General features: G+C 37.3%; 1 protein-coding gene across 3 annotated transcripts in view; it reads left to right on the top strand.

Annotated features, from left to right (window-relative positions):
• RTN3 (reticulon 3) overlaps positions 1-16,473 on the top strand; it is a 64,070-nt gene that overhangs the window by 10,724 nt on the left and 36,873 nt on the right. Inside the window, exon 1 of one of the 3 annotated variants that reach the window (XM_070359959.1) lies at positions 8,844-9,092. The exons of the other annotated variants lie outside the window; for them this stretch is intronic. The gene's annotated coding sequence lies outside the window, so the exon portion shown is untranslated. Of the gene's footprint in view, positions 1-8,843; positions 9,093-16,473 lie in introns of those variants that run through there. 3 annotated transcript variants of the gene reach the window in all.

The raw sequence follows: 16,473 nt of genomic DNA, 5'->3' as shown, positions 1-16,473 counted from the left end.
AGATAGTCAATGGGAATTTGCTATATGTCTCGGAACTCAGGGCTCTGTGTCAACCTGGAGGGGTGGGATGGGGATGGAGATGGAAGGGGGGTTCAAGAGGGAGGGGACATATGTACAACCATGGTTGATTGATACTGATGTTTGACAGAAAACAACAAAATTCTGTAAAGCAATTATCCTTCAATGAAAAATTTTAAAAAAAGAAACGAACTGTGGTCATGAGAAAGAGTGGAAGGAATGCCTTTTGTGTGGGGGGGGGTGGGTCTCAGCTATAAAGCAAAAAGGGTAGCTAAATGATAAAACTTATTTATTTTTGGCTGTGCCGGGTCTTCATTTCTGCACCAGGGCTTTCTCTGGTTGAGGTAGGCGAGGGCTGCTCTTCGTTGTGGTGTATCAGTTTCTCATTGTTGTGGCTCCTCTTGTTGATGAGCACAGGCGCCATCTCTGTAGTTGTAGCATAGGGACAGTTGTTCCGCAGTATGTGGAATCTTCCCGAACCAGGTATTGAACCTATGTCCCCTGCATTGGCAGGTGGATTCTTACCACTTCACGACCAGAGAAGTCAAAAAATAATTTGTTTTAAAATTAGAATAAGAAAAGATGTTTGAAAGAACTGATTAATTTCTCATTTTCATTATACTAATTTTAGATAAATTTCAAACACTTCATTTTTCTTTATGTATTAGAAGAAGTTTTAATAATCTGTAGAAACTATCATAAAGGAAAAAGCTTTGGTGTTATAGAAGTCATTCTACAAAGTTGTTCCCAGAATAACTTATTTCTCTAACAGTGTAGTCTATATTCTGCTGGTGTTGAAGGAATGGATACCACCAAAATAAGTAATTCATGGAAACCGTTTTTTACTGCAGTTTAGAAAATTCAAACAGTCAGGTTTATTAGTGTATTTTCCCCCAATCTAAATCAAAAGTGGACTCTCACATCCAATCCAAAGCTTCTTCTGTCTTTCTCTCCCCCCCAGTAATCCATCTAACACAGGCTTGATAAGAATTTGGAAACCTCCACTAGTGTGCCTTTTTCCTATTTTTCCTCCCCATTTTTCCACTGCTTACCTACTCAGTGTGCTGCTGGAGGAAAAGGTTAAGAGGTATGGGGACAGGATCTTACCGGCTTCGTTCAATGGAGTTTTAAAACATAAACTTGAGAGAGGAGGGGAGTATAAATGCAGGGTTGTTAAGATTTGTTTGAAATTGAGACATCAGCAACCTAGAATAATCACATATATAGAAACCTCGTGGTAACCACAAACCAAAAATCTGTAATAGATACACACCCAAAAGAGAAAGAGAATTCCCTGGCAGTCCAACAGTTAGGACTCTGGGCTTTCACTGCTGAGGGCCTGGGTTCAGACTCTAGTTGGAGAACTAAGATCCTGCAAGCCGTGAGGTGCAGCCCAAAAAAAGGAAAGAGAGCAAAAGGAATCCAAACATAACACTAGAGAGAGTCATCAAATCACAAGGGAAGAGAACAAAAGAAGAAATAGACAAAGACAAATACTGTATGTTATCACTTGTATGTGGAATCTAACAAAAATGAATATAACAAAACAGACTCAGAACAAGCTAGTGGTTACCAGTCAGGAAAGGGAAAGGGGTGGGGCAAAATACAGGAGTAGATGAAGAGGCACAAACTACTGTAAATAAAATAAATAAGCTACAAGGATATGTCATACAGCACAAGGAACATAACCAAGTTTTTAAATAACCTTATCATTATTGTTACTTTATTTTGGCCACATCTCATGGTGTGTGGGAGCCCAGTTCCCTAACCAGTGATCTTAACCCCCTTCAGTGGAAGCACAGAGTCTTAACCACTGGACTGCCAGGAAAGTCCCTAAAGTAACTTTAAATGAAGTACAATCTATAAAAATTTTGAACCAGTGACACTAAATCCTTACTTTATATAACTAACCCATGAGAAATAAGATTCAATAAATAATAATCTTAGGGCTTGAAAATACATATATAGATGAGAGGATCGGAGCTCTGGAAAAGTCTATTGCTCAACTTTTCTCATTACTTAAAATTATTTACTCAAAATCATTTATTCAAAAAGTACCCTATCATGATAAAGATGCACATGAATGCAGAAAATATACGGGAAAAGTTAAATTAATTCATAAAATGTTAATGGAAACAAAGCAGTATTTCTAAATGTTAAGTGTATTACTTTGTATAATTTGATTCTGAGTTCATATGTAATTAAATTAATAAACTGAATGTCATAAGTATAACCACCACAAAAATATGTATACATAAACTTGATTAGTAAATTTTCAGATAAGTAGCACATACATTACAGACCAGCAAAAGAGACAAGTGATCTGGCTGGTAGACAGAGAGAGAAGAAGCATTGGCTTTCAAAAAACGTTCAGGTTTAAAACTTGATTCTGACATTTATAAGCTTCAGTTTTTGTAAGGATTTGATTTAATATGTATATAAATACTTAATTCAGTGTCTGTCATAGACACTTGGGACTCTCTAAGTGGAATGAAGCTCTGTTTTCAAAGAGAAGTTTTTGTTTGTTTGTTGTAGTTTTGACAGTTTGTTGCAGCTTAAATTATTATGAAGATTGAAAATCCAGTGGTGTAAAGACTAGTAGGATTGTTCACTAAACGGTTTCATTGAGAGACCTGTGAGAGATCCTGTTTTAGGTGTCCTTTTTCTCCCTCTAAGGTAACTAATCCATTTCATGTAGGTGGGAAGCACAGGTATGTGTCAGGAATTATAAGAAAAATGTATGTTCATAATAGAAAATTTAGTACACAAAAATATAAGGAAAATTAAAAACCAATGGGTAGCATAGCCTTTCATTTTGTAACAATCTCTAGAAATAATACATGTTCCTCATATTCAAAAACTCAAAGAAGCAAGAAAAAAAAACTCATAATCCCTCTACTCAGAGAGTAAATATCATTATCCATTTTTCTTCTTAAATGAATTTGTATTTTTTACTGAAATGGGGTCACATTATTTAAATTACTTTTGTAATGTTCTTTTTTATTCATTGTATTATCAGCATCGTTTAGTATGAATAAATTCTCATCAACAGTACAATTTTTAATGAATAATATCCCATTGTATGGATATACTAAAACCTATTTAAGCAGTCCCTAGTAACTTTTATTAAATTTCCTTAATGTTTGTGATGAACAGTCTTATAACTACATATAGGCACAGATTTATTCTTTTACTTATAAATCTGATTATATATTGGAATTAGGTTTCATCAGGTTCACTTGTGGTCTTTTATCCCTTCTAGCAACTTCCTGGACTTTTTTCCTACAAATATTGCTTCTTTTTCATATTCAGTCTTTTCCCTTCTACTTGCCCCTTTCTCTATATAAATACACTTGTCATTTCTATTCCTAAAAAATCTCTCTTTCAACTCTACCTCTGTCTCACTGGTGCCCAGTTTTTAGTCCTTCTCTTTATCATCCATACTCTGCACACTTGCTTTTAGTGCTTTTTAAACTTCGTTCACTCCTCAGTTTTCAGTGGCTGGCCCCCTCCTCCCTCTAACCAGAGTCATCAGTGCTGAATTACCTGATTACTTAAGTTCAGTGACGTGTTTCAAAGTCTTCACCACTCCTTGGCTTTTAACTCTGTTAATCATTCTCTAAAGCTTTCTTCAGGTGACAAAACATTTTCCCCCACATTGACTCTTTTCTGTCTCCTTTACTAGTGATTCTTTTTTGAGTCTCTGTAAATATTGGTCATGTATCTCAAGATTCCATTGTTAACACCTCTTTGATTCTCCCTGGACAAATTCATTCACTCTGGTGGTGTCAGTTCTCACCCAGGTGTTGGCTCCTAGATATTTACCTATAACCCTTACCTGTCTCCTGAGCCTGTTCATATTGGTAAACAGTTTCCACTTAGATATTCCTTATTGTTGTTCAGTTGCTAAGTCATGTGTGACTCTTTGCAACCCCATGGACTATGTAGCTTGCCAGGCTCCTGTCCTCCACTACCTCCCAGAGTTTGCTCAAAGTCATGTCCTTTGAATTGTGATGCTATCTAAGCATCTCATCCTCTGCTGTCCCCTTTTCCTTTTGTCTTCAATCTTTCAATCTTGTCTTCAATCTTCAAAGCATCAAGGTCTTTTCCAGTGAGTCAGTTCTGTGCATCTAGTGGCCAGAGTATTGGAGTTTCAGCATCAGTCTTTACAATGCATATTCAGGTTCAATCCTTTAGGATTGACTGGTTTGATCTACTTGCAGTTCAGGGGACTCTAAAGAGTCATCTCCAGCACCACAATTCAGAAGCATCAATTCTTCGGCACTTAGCCTTCTTTATGGACCAACTCTTACATCGGTACATGACTACTAGAAAAACCATAGCTTTGACTATATAAAATATGCCTTTGTTGTTGGTGTTCAATTGCTCAGTCATGTCTGACTGCAACCCCATGGACTGCAGCACACCAGGCTTCCCATCCTTCACCATCTCCCAGAGCTTGCTCAAACTCACGTCCACTGAATTGATGATACCATCCAACCTTCTCATCTTTTGTCATCCCCTTCGCCTCCTGCCTTCAGTCTTCCCAGCATCAGGTCTTTTATAATGAGTCAGCTCTTCACATCAGGTGGCCAAAGTATTGGAGCTTCGGCTTCAGCATCAGTCCTTCATGAATATTCAGGATGGATTTCCTTTAGGATTGACTGGTTTGATCTCCTTGCAGTCCAAGGGACTCTCAAGAGTCTTCTCCAACACCACAGTTCAAAAACATCAGTTCTTTAGTGCTCAACATTCTTTATGGTCCAGCTCTCACATCCATACATGACTACTGGAAAAACCGTAATTTTGACTATACAGATCTTTGTTGGCAAAGTAATGTCTCTGCTTTTTAATATGCTGTCTAGGTTTGTCATAGCTTTTCAAGGATAAAACTTTGTTGTAGATATGCCTTCAGTTCAGTCGCTCAGTCATGTCTGACTCTTTGCAACCCCATGAATTGCAGCACGCCAGGCCTCCCTGTCCATCACCAATTCCCGGAGTTCATCCAAACCCACGTCCATCGAGTCGGTGATGCCATCCAGCCATCTCATCCTCTGTCGTCCCCTTCTCCTCCTGCCCCCAATCCCTCCTAGCATCAGGGTCTTTTCAAATGAGTCAGCTCTTCACACCATGTGGCCAAAGTACTGGAGTTTCAGCTTCAGCATCTGTTCTTCTAATGAATATTCAGGACTGATTTCCTTTAGGATAGACTGGTTGGATCTGCTTGCAGTCCAAGGGACTCTCAAGGGTCTTCTCCAACACCACAGTTCAAAAGCATCAATTCTTCAGCGCTCAGCTTTCTTCACAGTCCAACTCTCACATCCATACATGACCACTGGAAAAACCATAGCCTTGACTAGACGGACCTTTGTTGGCAAAGTAATGTCTCTACTTTTGAATATGCTGTCCAGGTTGGTCATAACTTTCCTTCCAAGGAGTAAGCGTCTTTTAATTTCATGGCTGCAATCACCATCTGCAGTGATTTTAGAGCCCCAAAAAATAAAGTCTGACACTATTTCCACTGTTTCCCCATCTATTTCCCATGAAGTGATGGGACCAGATGCCATGATCTTCGTTTTCTGAATGTTGAGCTTTAAGCCAACTTTTTCACTCTCCTCTTTACTTTCATCCAGAGGCTTTTTAGTTCCTCTTCACTTTCTGCCATAAGGGTGGTGTCATCTGCATATCTGAGGTTATTGGTATTTCTCCTGGCAATCTTGATTCCAGCTTGTGCTTCATCCAGCCCAGCGTTTCTCATGATGTACTCTGCATAGAAGTTAAATAAGCAGGGTGATAATATATCTACTACTGTGGGCAGGAATCCCTTAAAGAAATGGAGTGGCCATCATGGTCAACAAAATAGTCCAAAATGCAGTACTTGGATGCAATCTCAAAAACTACAGAATTCGTTTCCATGGCAAACCATTCAGTATCACAGTAATCCAAGTCTGTGCCCCAACCAGTAACGCTGAAGAAGCTGAAGTTGAACGGTTCTGTGAAGACCTACAAGAGCTTTTAGAACTAACACCCAAAAAGGATGTCCTTTTCATTATAGGGAACTGGAATGCAAAAGTAGGAAGTCAAGAAACACCGGGAGTAACAGGCAAATTTGGCCTTGGAATACGGAATGAAGCAGGGCAAAGGCTAATAGAGTTTTGCCAAGAAAATGCACTGGTCATAGCAAACACCATCTTCCAACAATACAAGAGAAGACTACACATGGACATCACCAGATGGTCAACACCAAAATCAGATTGATTATATTCTTTGCAGCCAAAGATGGAGAAGCTCTATACAGTCAGCCAAAACAAGACCAGGAGCTGACTGTGGCTCAGATCATGAACTCCTTATTGCCAAATTCAGACTTAAATTGAAGAAAGTAGGGAAAACCACTAGACCAGGTATTGAAGATATGCCTTAGACAGCTTATTTCTTAGTGGAAATTAATACAAAGAATTCCTCCTCATCCCCTAGCCAGCCACATTTCATGTAGTTCTTCAGTCCTTTGACTTTTGCTTCTCCAGTCTCCAACATTCAGTGATTCAAAATCCTGTCCATTCTTTCCTGTCATATCCATCCCCTCATTCCCATCCTCACTGCCTTAGTTTAAGCCCTCATGTCTTGCCAATGTTATGTGGGAGCTTTTCAGTTAAGTCCATACTTTACCCCTGATAGCTCAGTTGGTAAAGAATCCGCCTGCAATGTAGGAGACCCCGGTTCAGTTCCTGAGTTGAGAAGATCCCCTGGAGAAGGGATAGGCTACCCACTCCAGTATTCTGGCCTGGAGAATTCCATGGACTGTATGGTCCATGGGATCGCAAAGACTCTGACACGACTGAGCAACTTTCATTTTCACTTTACCCTGCTGCCAGAGTTCTTTAAAACACACGAGATATTGTCAATCCCTTACCTTCAGTGATTCCTCATTACACATCATATGATATAATTCAAATTTCATTGTATGATATTTAAAGCTATTTGGAATCGGGCCAGATGTTCCTTCTCTCCAGACTGCCTTCCCTTGTCTTGTTCACCTGATGACCATCATCTCTTCTGCCCCTGCTGTATGCATTCTTCCCGTAATGCAAACAGTTTTACTGGTTTTTCTTTTTCAGTTGCTTGTGGGCACAACCATCATCTCTGCACTGTTACAGTGCCTAAACTTAGTTACTTGTAGATAATATTTGATTTAATTATTAGTATTTGTGAATTAAGGTCACCTTTTTTGGGTGCAGTTGCCTGCACCAATATGGCATATGAATACAATATGATTTTGTAAGTTAGAAGAGCTCTTGCAATATTGTTGCAAACTACTTCTGGTTATCTGTGCCCTGTATCAGAGTAGATGCTGTTGCATAAAAATTTGTGTGTTGAAATTTTCCATTAGGAGGGTGTCAGGTGGAAATGAAAAGGTAGGTTCATGGGATCTTTTTAGCATCAGGCTTACTTAGCATTTGGATTTTCAGGTTTATTCAGTTGGCAGAGATTTAATGTTGAAGATAAATATTAACCCATTTGGAAACATTAAATAGAAATGCTTGTTTTAAGAAAGAAAAGAGTACTGTTCTTTCAATGGTAGGAGTAAATGTGATGCTTCATTTTAAGATAATTAAAAAATAGTGAATTTTAAAATTCTGGTCTTGAGTTACCAAATTACTGCCTCTTGTCCACTAAGTTCTGCCTTGGTGTTAACGTGCTCCGTTTCTGTCAACTAAATAGTTTTCTTTTTTTAATTGAAGTATAGTTCATGTTCAATATATGTAAATTACAGATGTTCAATACAAAGATTCACAGTTTTTAAAGGTTAAACTTCACTTGTGGTTCCTATAAAATATAGGCTATATTCCCTGTGTTGTGTTTAGATTAGTACTTACAGATATAGCAATGGCCCAGTCCTTTAAAGCAATCTCCTCATTTTAAGTATATTTCTGATATTTGTGAAAACATTTTTATAATTACAAGGAAAAAAGGAGTTAAGTAAAGATCAGTACATTTAGGGGTACTTTTTCAGGGTTTTGTTTTTCACATGTTGTTTTATTTCTTTTTCCATTTTTACTGAAGGCAATTTATATTCTTTGTTTAATTTTTTTTAAGGCCAAAGGTTGTAATGAAAAGCAAGTCTCCCTCCTGCCCTAGACCTCAAAGTTCCTTTCGTTTCCAGTTAACAAATGGAAGCACACTGTGTGAACTTCAGTACTTTGCTTTTCAATTTAATATATCAACGTACATAGTTGTACCTCATTGTTTTTTGTAGCGGCAAGTATTCCATTATCTGGAGGTAACTATTTAACTAGGCTTTTATCGATGGTCGTTTAGATTATTTCTGGTGTTTATAACCAGCGCTCTTATGAATATCCTCACTGATGTACATGTCTTTGTATATGTATGCAGATATATTTACCAACTTAAAGAATATGCTCAGGGGTTGGTAGGGGAAGTCTGTGCATTTAAAATTTTGATATATGTTGCCAAATGTAGAGAAATATAAGTCCCAGTTTTAGAGAGAGGAGATTTCTTACATATGTCCTGTTTTTCCCAGTGGATTAATTGTGATTTAAATTTTTTTCTTTTTTTTTTTTTTCAGTATTCAGGGTCAGTTTTACATATTTGCCAACTATATATATTTAAATGCTTATATTCATGGCTGACTCCTCAAAATGAAGTTAAAAATGGTTTTAAGCAAAACCAGTTAGTACTCAGATACCTGTTTTTTCTTTCCTGCATGAAGTTGCAGGGTAGCATTATCTTTCTTGAGCTTATTTTAAAATTCTAGGGTTTCTTCTTTTCTTCCTTAGAAAAAATTGAATTGATTAACTTTTAGAAATGCATTTTGAAAATGAAGTAAGGTTTTTCTGGCAGGTGAGTGAAAATAGTAATTGGAAATACAGATTTGGGGTTTCCCCTGTTCCTTAAACCCAATGAAATTACGATGCTTTGCCAAATTAAAAAAAAAAAAAGTTAAAGTTCAGATTCCTGTGTGAGGTTGTCAAATTCTCACGCTGTATATTTTCTTTCAGATTCCTTTGTTTCTTCCTCTTCCTCTCAGCCTGTATCTCTATTTTCGACCTCACAAGGCAAGTCTGTCATTTTTTGTGTGCATTAATAAAAGAAAAATGTTAAGAGAAAGAGGCTGTAACTGGGGAAATGAGGCAGGAGTTTTCTGTTGCCCCCAAATTCCCTAAAATAAAAACTAAATACAAGTTAGCAACTCCTAATGACTTTCTCGTAAAGCTCAATAAAATAGAATGAGGCTGGGTGGACCCTTTAACATAGCATAAGCTTTAGGTGTAACTTTGAGTATTTTAAAAATTAGAAACTTGCCAAAATAACTTGGAGTAGAAAGAACTGCAGCTCAGAAAACACACTTTCTCCAGAATGCATTCAACCTGTTGATTTGCAGTTATCTAATTTGTTTGGAGAGGTAGTGGATTTGGGAAAACTATAAAACTGTGCTTCCACTGAACTAATACACCGTCCTAGCTAGAATACTTTAGTGTGGACTTATCTGAGATTCATCCCAAGAGCTAGGCCAGTTCCACATTGCCTAGGAACACTGAACAAGTCAGTTGAATTTTTGGCAAGCGAGGCTTGTTTTCCTGGAGATTAAATTATGATGTTTTGGGGGGTTTGTTCTTACTCTATCAATGAGGAAGGGAATCAGAGTTGATAGCTACATGGAAGAGAATGTGCTTTGTGCTGCTTCGATTTGCATTTTTAAAAAGTGCTGTTTCATTTGTGCTCTTGTACTCCACCTCAGGGATAGGTCAACGGAAAATCATTATTTTAAAAAAGATAATTAAACTCACTAGATAGGTCCAAGAAGCCTTGTTCAAAGAGTGTATTGTCCTAGCCGGAATGAAAGTGAGCATGCTGGTTCATTAGGAAGACTTTCGCCTTGTAAGAATAAAGAACCTAATGGGATAAAATAAACATAGTAAGTTTTTTTCAGAGTCTGATCTGCTTCTTGGGAAACATGATAGATAGTTTATTGCATTCATTTCAGACTGATAGGATTAGAGTCCCCAACTCTTTTATAATGTGCCTCACTGTGTGAATTTGGATATCTTCTGGGTCAAATTATGACCTTTGAAATTAACTTGTTTATAGTAAAATATAGATATTTTGTGAATGTTAGGAAATGAACATACAAATTGATCCTCAACATCTAGAACCCAACTAGATTTATATTTTTAAGGGTATTTTTTCCCTCATGAGAAATTTAATAATTTAGACAAATAGATATTACATTTATTCTATTCTGGAGGATGTCAGTTAAAAATATAGTGTAAATAGAACAAATAATTATATTTTCTCAAAGTATTTCAGATCTTTTAGGATACTTTCTTCATAGTCACTTTTTTCATATAGAAAGGAAATAATTGATAGCCTAAATAGTGTGACAATGCAACCTAATCACAACATGCCTAATATATAGAATGTTGAGAAGATATGTCATAGTTTTAAAAATTACTTTAATCCATATTAGGAGAAACTACATACACACTCAAATCAGAGGTAAATAAAAGGGATTTTTCTAATTAAAACAAAAGTTGAAGTAGGTTTCAGTTTCACAGTGACTATGAAAGTTTGTTTAAAAAAAATAGATTTGTAATTCTTCCTTTTATAGTTATTTTGACCAGTGCAGATTCAGGGTATGTTATTATTAAAAGGGTATTGTAAAAAAGCAGTTAAAAATGTCATATCCCTGAAGATGTTCCAATCTAGCCTCTATTACTAGTATTTTCTCCTGCAAAAAAAAGACATAATGGAAAAGCAGCCCACTTGGTGCTGTACGTCGTTGGCAGGTCTAGAGATCAGCTGATTCAGTTTTTTGAGGGCACTCTTTGGCAAGTGATTAGGTGTGTTCTAGGGTGGCCAAGACTGGTAGCTTCTAGTCTGCCTTAATAAAAGCAAGGGAAAGGAAGTTGCTGTAGTACTTAGTTAGCTGGATTAAACCCCCTGGAGAGGATAGCTAGGACCAGTTCCGCCCAGCTGCAGCCTTTCAGAGGGACTGTCGCCAGCAGGTACCTTTGAGTCCATAACTGGCACTAACCCAGCTAATCTGTCTCTGGCTTTCATATCCCTGAGCTGTTTAGCCTTGGAGAATTGTGCCTTGCTATATACGTCCAAGCCATATTAGGGCTTCCCTGGTGGCTCAGCTGGTAAAGAATCCGCTTGCAATGCGGGAGACCTGGGTTCAATCCTGGGTTGGGAAGATCCCCTGGAGAAGGGAATGACCTCCCACTCCAGTATTCTTGCCTGGAGAATTCCATGGACAGAGGAGCCTTAGCAGGCTACAGTCCATGGGGTCACAAAGAGTTGAACACAACTGAGCGGCTTTCACTTTCACTCTTTCTTTTCAAGCCATATTAAGCAATATGTAACAGTAATTAAAAATGACTTTTTCATACTTAAGAATGACATTTTTAATATTGAAATATATATTTATCATTATTGGACTTCGAGGGGCATGTACTAAAACTTGTCTTTTTCTGTTTTTTGATCATGCTGCTAAGCTCACGGGATCTTGATTCCCAGACCAGGGGTTGAACCTGGGCCCATAGTAGTGAAAGTGCTGAGTTCTAACCATTGGACCACCAGGGAATTCCCAAAGTTGTCATTAATTTGGACTGAGAAGAAAGGGCAGTTAAATCTTTCAAAAGGAAATTATGTAGTCTTTATTAAGTTGTACTACTTTGAAGTATACAGCTACTTAAGCTAACAAGTTAAGCTTTTTGAAAACTAAGAGATTTATGTTGAGAATGTCAAAAATAATCAGTTCTTCTTAAGTAAGTTGTATTCCTGAGTAGGTCCTTTCCAATCATTTGCTTATTGATTCCTTTTTTATAGTTCATCAAGCAGAGTTAAATTTCAACTTAATCCTGGAGCATTTCAAATAGGGGAGTAAATTTTAACATTTTCCTGTACTATTAAATAAGGATATTAACAGAGGTATAGATGTAGTTTATGTGGTCATTTGGGGTGGGTTGTTTTTTGTTTGTTTTGAGCTTTTACTGTGGTTAGTACTTTTTTATCTCATTTAATCCTCACAGCCAATTTTATGGAGGAAAGGTATTGCTTCTTTTACTAATTGAGGACATTGGGGTTTTAAATGGTGAAATCTCTTGTTCAAGGTCACACAGTGAGTAAATGACTCACCTAGGACTCTGAAGTCCATGTATGTAACTATTACCTCCAGTAAAGGTGATGTGTTAGTGATATTTTAAGGTTTACAGGTTTTTTAGGATGTCGTGTTAACATCATGAGAACACAAGAGGCAGAAATGACCATTTTAACCATAATATTGCTGTTAGTGATATAATTTAGTATCATCTGGGGGATGTACTCCCTCCATCAGACACAAAATCAAATTTGGTTTCTCCTTTTGAAATCTTTGATAAAAAGTGGAAGCTGGAAAATACTACAAATTTCTGTAGAAAACATTGGAAGAAAAGTGGGTGAAAATAAGATTATAAGGAGGATCCATCCGCGACCCAGAATTGGAAGCACATTTGCAGTAGTGAATATTTGCAAATAATTTGAGTAATGCAGTAGGTATATGGAATAGGAAGTTAAACACTGAACTTTGGGGCAAGCATTGAGGGAAAAAAATTGCCAGTTACAGCCTTTTTTTTTTTTTTTTTTTTAACAAAAGCAAAACATTTTTCTTTGTACAAAATAGACTTTCTGTTTAGGATCTAGCTTGGCTGCAAAGTGTCTGCTGGCTAACTTCCTATTTTGATGCTTGGCTGAAAATTGCTGATACTGTTTTGCACGATAATTTGTCTTTCCCTCTTGTTTTGTGAATATGAGAAAATTCAAGTGTAGGAAAGCCTATACCTGAATATTTCAAGCCTCCCTTGTATGAATAAGCATAATATGTATGTGAAAATGTAACTTGGTGGCTTACTACAGGCTGGCACCCTTTCTTCACTGGTGTGTGCTTTTTCCATGTTACCAACTAAAAGTAATGAATTTCCAGGCTGGGTAGTAACCAAATGGTAACTGTAGCATAATCCCAAGTTACTCACTCTTTTAAGGAAGAAGTATAATATACAATATTCATTATGGCTTACCTGTTTCTAGATCACATTGTGTTTTCATTATTAAGTTACAAAACACTTGAATAAAAAAATACTAAACCCTTTTCTAAAAGTTTGGAGAATAAGAGAAGATATTTTGAAAGATAGAGTAAACAGTCTATGAAGAGGCTTTTTCAATTCAAAATATTCACTTGACGCATACACAGTATTCAGTTAAAAGTTGTTTCTTTATCCTGTGATTGGGCTTCCCTGATGGCTCAGTGGTAAAGAATACAACTGCAATGCAGGAGACTCTGGTTTGATCCCTGGGTCTGGAAGATCCCCTGGAGGAGAAAATGGCAATCCGTTCCAGCATTCTTGCCTGGAGAATCCCACGGACAGAAGAGCCTGGCGGGCTAGAGTCCATGGGATTGCAAGAGTCAGACATGACTTAGTGCCTTAACCACATCTTGTTCTATGAGATAAAATACTCTGGATATAGAAGAGGGGAAACTTTTTCAATTTCCATGCAAGATTCTCTAGTCAAGTGGAGCTTTTGCCTTATTCCAATCAAAATTTTGAGTTAATATATTAACTCAATTTAATCCTCAGAGCAATTCTTAAGTTAGGTGCTTTAGTATCCCAATTTTTCAGATGGTATTAAGCAACTTGACAAGGCCACACACCATTAGTAAGTGTAATGAAAGGATTTTGCAACTCTTAATAGGGATTTTGGGTTTGGGTTTGGGAGTGGTCTGGAAATTTAGAGTATGACCGCCAACTTAATTTCCTAGTCTTATTTAAGATACTATATGTAAATGGAAACTTCTGAGTAATGACTATTAAGTGTCATGCTGACTAATTGGAAGAGTCTTTGCCAATGGAGCTTAGTTTCTAAAGACCTGTTAGATTCTAGTCTTTGTTTTATTTAATGTTTTCTTACCATTGTAAGCACTTTACTTCCAGACTGCTTTTTTCCATGTCTTGATACAAATTAGCTCTGTTCAAGTTTGTTAGAATTTCAACTAGCCAAATGAACTTCTTTCCATTTGCTGAAATTCTAAGCAAGATAATTATTAAAATTAAAGCAAAAATGCTAACTTACTTTGCTACATGTGGGGAAGCTTGATTGACTGTCATGAGAGCTAACATCCAGAGCTAATAGCTAATAGATGCTATTGGCTGAGGAATTACTCTCCTAATTACTGAGGAAAGATTGCAGCACCACACTCTGTTTAGCCCCTAAACCTCTCCCCCCAGAAAACACTGTCTGCTCCAAGCATTGCCACATTATCATTAGGGAACATGATAAAGCTATTTTTGTGTATATAATAGTTATGTCATATTAAAGAATCTTCAGTAAAATGAAGTCTGTCAAGAAGTTACGGCATTCAGTACAGAACTTGGTATTCTGAGAATAAGATTTCTAACCTAATCTAGTTTTTACCTCAGATTATTATATACCTAATTCTAAACTTCTGGAGTACTAAGAGTTCAAAGAAATTAGAAAAGAAACAAGGCTTAGAAAACTGAGAATTTTGTGTCCTGACAAAGCATAGAACATTTCTACCATCCTCTTTGTGTGTGTGTGTGGCCGCACCGCATAGCTTATGGGATCTTAGTTTGTCAGCCAGGTCTTGCTGGCAGAGAAAGCATCAAGTCCGAACCACTGGACCACCAGGAAGCTCACTGCCATACGTTTTTTTTGTTTCTAATACTGTGTGCATTCTTTCATTAGCATCTTGTATCAGTTGCTTTCTTTCTCATTTCATCAAATCCATCATCATCATCATTATCATTTACCTGTTGACTTTGCTTCTTTTCGGTCTCCCACTCTGTACTGTAAGCTCCACAAAAGCAAGGATTTTTTCTGTGTTCACTGGTTTTTAATCTAGATTCTAAAACAGTGTCGGGCACATGATAGTGGCACTCAGTAATTAACAATGAATTATTACTAATTCATTCTGTCCACTTGTGTCTGTAAAATGACAAGTCTAACTCATCTGAAATCTCAATCTCTATAAAACATATAAGCTGAGCATTCCCTGTGAGAGGTGGAGTCAGTGTTGTTCAAGATTCCATTCGTTTGAAGGGAGGAGGTCCCAGTTTTACCTTATTCCAGATTTAGTTCGTTTAATGTCTCCTAGTAGAAACATTCTGGAGAAGGCAATGGCATCCCACTCCAGTACTCTTGCCTGGAAAATCCCATGGACGGAGGAGCCTGGTAGGCTGCAGTCCATGGGGTCGCTAAGAGTCAGACACGACTGAGTGACTTCACTTTCACTTTTCCCTTTCACACATTGGAGAAGGAAATGGCAGCCCACTCCAGTGTTCTTGCCTGGAGAATCCCAGGGACGGGGGAGCCTGGTGGGCTTCCATCTATGGGGTCGCACAGAGTCGGACACGACTGAAGCGACTTAGCAGCAGTAGAAACATTCACCAGTAAATTCAATAATAATACATAGCTCAGACTGTGGAATATTCTGATATTAATGTAGTCCATAGTTCTTTAAATTTCAGGTCTTTAAACCTTTTAACCTGCAGTGGTGAGCTTCATTTATCCTTAATCTTGCTGTGTATCCATACTGTACAATGATAGATGCAAAGCCATGTTTACTGCATTAGAACTAAATATGAATTATAGCTTACTTCTGTGTCATGGGTACAATTTGTACCACCAAACTGCAACTATTTTTTTCTCAATTTACAAAGACTTTTCCCCCAGATTATAGTTACACTGTGCTAAAGGTCAGAGATCCTGTTACATCAGATTTCAGTAATGTTTTAAAATATAGGAACTTTATCTGGCATTTGGAAACACATTTTTGTAATAGTAGAATTTTGTCTCTTGCAGTAAGATATTTAAGTATTTCTTTTCATCTTTATAAAATGATTTTGAATAGAATAAAGTCATACTTTTGCTTTCATCTAATTATTATTCAGCTTCTCAAATTAAAAAACATCAGTTGAATAAAAGTAATCGCAAAAGTTTTTCTCTCTCACATCTTCCCAATTGCTCATTCACACTCAAGGAAGGCATTTCTGTCCTGAGGGCTCACCTGAGCAAGCTGAATCTTTGATTCATTCTTTTGGAACTCGTTGTTTACTTTGTTCCAGCTCCAGAGATACAACAGTGTGTGAGAACGATGGTGCTTGGAACATCGTTGCTGCCCTTGGGACAGTTGTTCTGATCTTTTCTCCAGTAAAAAACTTCCTAGGTTGGAGAGTTGGAAAACAGGGTGGTAGATCAGTGGCTACTGTGATTAAAAACTGATAAGACCTAATGAATGTATTGCTTTTAGGGGAGTATTTTCTGTTTTAAAAGATTTTCTGGAGTTCACTCTTCTTAATAAAGGAAACCAGGGTACACAGTTCAGTTTTCAGGTGACAAGTTGGTACAAGAGATTTTGGAACAGACCAACGTTTTCAGTGC

This window comes from Bos mutus, chromosome 22 (assembly GCF_027580195.1).
Source record: "Bos mutus isolate GX-2022 chromosome 22, NWIPB_WYAK_1.1, whole genome shotgun sequence".
In the NCBI taxonomy this organism is placed as follows: domain Eukaryota; kingdom Metazoa; phylum Chordata; class Mammalia; order Artiodactyla; family Bovidae; genus Bos; species Bos mutus.
The sequence above is the reverse complement of the archived record's forward strand: the minus strand, read 5'-3'. Positions and strand labels throughout refer to the sequence as shown.